This window comes from Macaca mulatta, chromosome 2, assembly GCF_049350105.2.
Source record: "Macaca mulatta isolate MMU2019108-1 chromosome 2, T2T-MMU8v2.0, whole genome shotgun sequence".
Classification (NCBI taxonomy): Eukaryota; Metazoa; Chordata; class Mammalia; order Primates; family Cercopithecidae; genus Macaca; species Macaca mulatta.
Window position 1 is genome coordinate 110,023,359 of NC_133407.1, and position 3,639 is coordinate 110,026,997.

At 56.4% G+C, this 3,639-nt stretch overlaps 1 protein-coding gene across 1 annotated transcript in view; it reads left to right on the forward strand.

The window, feature by feature from the left end:
• TMIE (transmembrane inner ear) overlaps positions 1-3,639 on the forward strand; it is a 53,140-nt gene that overhangs the window by 8,816 nt on the left and 40,685 nt on the right. The gene's annotated exons all lie outside the window — the stretch shown is intronic.

The window sequence follows — 3,639 nt, forward strand, 5'->3', positions numbered from 1 at the left end:
GCACGTCTAGGATGATACATGGCAATCACCTCCAGAAGAACCCAGCTGGACAGTGTGGGTTAGGAATAGTGAGGATTTCGAAAAGGGGAGTAGCTCCACTGCAGGAGAAGGAACACCTTAGGCTCCTGGAGGCCAAGAGAGGCCAGACCATTAGCGTCTTTTGGCTCTTGCCTGCAGGACACCTGGCCCACCTGTCGTCTCAGAATGCTGTGGTCACCTTGTCCCAGACCATTACCGTTGCCTTCAGTCTAACTCCTGGATACCCATTCTCTCAAGAGAGCCTCAGCTGAGGACTGTTGACTTTGGAGGCAAGACAGCCCCTGCCAAAGCAATGAAACATGATTAGTTTTCCAGACACTGATGAGGCCTCCCTTAGCCTCATCTCATTATTGCTGGTATCCTACTGCCAAAACAAATAATCGAACAAACAAACCAAACATTCTATTGTGTGCTTTTCACAGATCAGAGCTACTGCTCTGAATTTAATGGGCCGCTGGACCTATCACCCTCCACCTGACTCTGACGACTGGACCGCACCCCCTCACTTCCACCTCTTTCCAAATACTTTTGGATGTGAGGGGCCAGGCCTCAGCCAGGGGGCATATGTGAAGATCACTTTGGGAGAGACTTGCCTGTCTTGAAGCAGTTTCTTCCAGGGCAGGGAACAGGGACAGGTGGCCAAACACCTGGGCTCCAGCTCTGCACCTGGGAGTGCCAGAGTCGTGCAGTCACCCGGCTGGCACCTGGGCTCTGACGTGAGGCCGTGCGGGTCCAGTCCCCCATAGCTACTCAGCCCCTGTTTACCGGGGACAGAGTGTGTGCTTCTGCTTGCCCCTGAGGGCCTAGGTTTCCTGGGTTGTGATTCCTGAGGCTTTGGTCACCAGAGAGTTGAGATAAAGTCCGTAAAGTGCTTAGCCCGCACGTGGGCCCTCTTCAACGCATCCAGAGCCCAAGCTGCATCTCTTACCTGCCCTTCGAAGCAGAGGGGACTCCTGATGGCAGAACAGGGGTGTCTGGACAGCTCCTTCATTTACAGACAACAAACAGGACCCAGTTACGAAAAGGACTTGGCCAAGATCCCAGAGAGACCAAGACCTGACAGCCAGGACCCCATCCCAGGTTCTCGCCCGCAGCAAGAGTAAATGCCAGAGTACATGTCTGTACAACCCTTGACAAAGCCAACCAGAAAAGCCCTGACCCGATCTGAGCTTGACCTTGACGCTCACTCTTACTCCAGTCCGTAAATCTAACTTGACACTGACCTGACTTCAACCCTAATCCCTAATTCTATCCCTCACACTGACTTTAACCCAGACCCTCACCTTATCCTTTCCCAGGTGCCCATAAGAGGGCCGCCCCTGTCCCTTGCTGGGCCTCAGTGGTCAGCCATCCCTCTGAGAGAGTGGCAGCTGAGGTCCTGGGGCCCTCCTTAGGGCCCTACTAGTGAGCACCTGCTTCACTCACACAGTGACACTAAGTGCCTCTCCAGCAGCCCCTGGTCACTCCTCTGGCCTCAGCATCCCTCCAGCCTTCTCTGGTGCTACAGCAGGCAAGGGGCATTCACAGTGAGCACCCTGATCACGCACTGGCTCCAGCATCCTTGGGGGTGGTGTGAATGAACAGAGGTTTGGTCAGCACTTGGGTCCCTCGGATGCCTGCCAGCTCCCACTGTGGGGTAGCTGTTCCAGACCATACTCCAGACAGGGAACAGGGCTGCTACGCAGGAGGCCCCTGGGGAGGCTCGCTGACAAAGAAGTCGGCAGTCCCTTCAGAGGACTTCATGGGGCCATGCCGTGCTCTGGTCCCTTTCAGGACACCCTCTCCATCAACCACCACATCTGGGTCACTGGCTATGGCCTGGCCACTCCGTGGCCTTCCTTCAGCTGGAGCTCCACACCAAGCAGCAGAGCAGTGCCTGGAAGTGTCCTGCCACACTGGCATCATAGCTGCCTGGTGTGGGCACATGGCCGCAGGAGGGCCAGGCCTGAGCCTCTGGTGCCCTGTGTGACTATGGAGTGAGGCACAGAGGGTGTCCATCTTTTCTTCCCCTTCTCCTGAGGCATCGGCATCAACTTGCTGTCTTGCTGTCTACTCCTGGCCTGAGTTTGCCTGGGGCTCCATTTCCCTGGGGCCCATCCATCCTGGACACACCAGAGGGGTTGTTTGCACAGATGCTTCTCCAGCCAGTTTGAGATGCTGACCTGCTCTGGGAGTCAGGCCCTTCAGAGTCCAACCCCTGCCGTGTCAACCTGTGTTCTGTCCTCGTCCCCAGTTGCTGTGGAGCACGGGCCCCTGGCAAGGCGGCCTGCACTGTGCCCGGGGAATGGATGGGAAGCAGACACCACTGAGGACTGTTGACTTTGGAGGCAAGACAGCCCCCGCCAAAGCAATGAAACATGGGCCTGTGTCTGGAAAGGGGCTGTGAAGAGAGGAGGCTTCTTTCTAGGGGAACGGGGGCTTCATATGAGCTAGGCCTGCAAGGATGGCTCCGCCTGGGACCTAGTGGGACTGGAGAAGGGCATTTCTGCAGGAAGAAAGATGAGTGAGAGGGGCAAGAGCAGGAGGGCAGGGCAGGACGGGGCAGCAGATGGGGTTGACGGGTGAATGGAGTAGTGGGCCTGGGAGAAGCAGGGCTAGAGGTTGCATGATTGACTGCATGAGGGCCCCGGATGCAGGTGGGGGTGGGGCGGGTGTCCAGGGCCAGTGCTGCTATCTAGGATAAGTGGGTGGTTCAGCTGTGCAACCTGGACGCATCTGCTCACTGAAAGGCCCTTGGCCCCTTGGGTATCTGTCATTCTCAGCCCCACATCCTGGCCCCCGAGGGCAGGGCCAGTGTGTTTGAGTTCCACTGTAGCCTGGGACTCAGCCCTTACAGGGGAGGAAACTGCCTGAGTCCGTGAATGGGCCGTGTCTCCCCGGGCGTCTCCCCACCCTGTCCCTGGTGATTGTGAAGTGTCGTGTCTCCCTGGGCCTCGCTCCACCCCGTCCCAGGTGACTGTGAAGTGCCATTTGGGACTGATTAGGAAGAATCTTACACTTCCTCAAGATCATGACTGAAGAGAGACTCCTCATCCTGGGAAGGAGGTGGGAACTGGAATGGTGGAGGGACCAGAGCTGGGCCCTGCCAGGCTGCTCTGAACATCAGTGAGATCACTGAGGTGCTAGGGTCCTTGCTGGCCAACCCTACCATCCAGAGACTGGGCACCAACGTGCTCTCTGGGCAGCCAGGTGCTCTTGCAGCAGCTGGGAGAGGTCGCCCCTGGAGTATGGACTGGGCGGGTCTTCTGTGCATGAAGCACTCACTGCGGTAGTCAGGCCCACCTACAGGAAGGACTCCTGCCTGCCTGCTCTGTGAGTTTTGTTGTAAGGGTCTGATAGAGCCCTGTCTGCCCTTGGACTCTTCCAGGACCCTTTTAAAACACTGCAGCCCCCAAGGCTGTGTCCAGAGGCTCTTATTTATTTATTTATTTATTTATTTATTTATTTTTATTTTTATTTTTGAGGCAGGGTCTCATTTTGTCACCCAGGATTGAGTGCAGTGATGCAATCTCGGCTCACTGCAACTTCGACCTTCCAGGCTCTGGGATCTTCCCACCTCAGCCTACTGAGTAGCTGGGACCACAAGCACACACCAACACA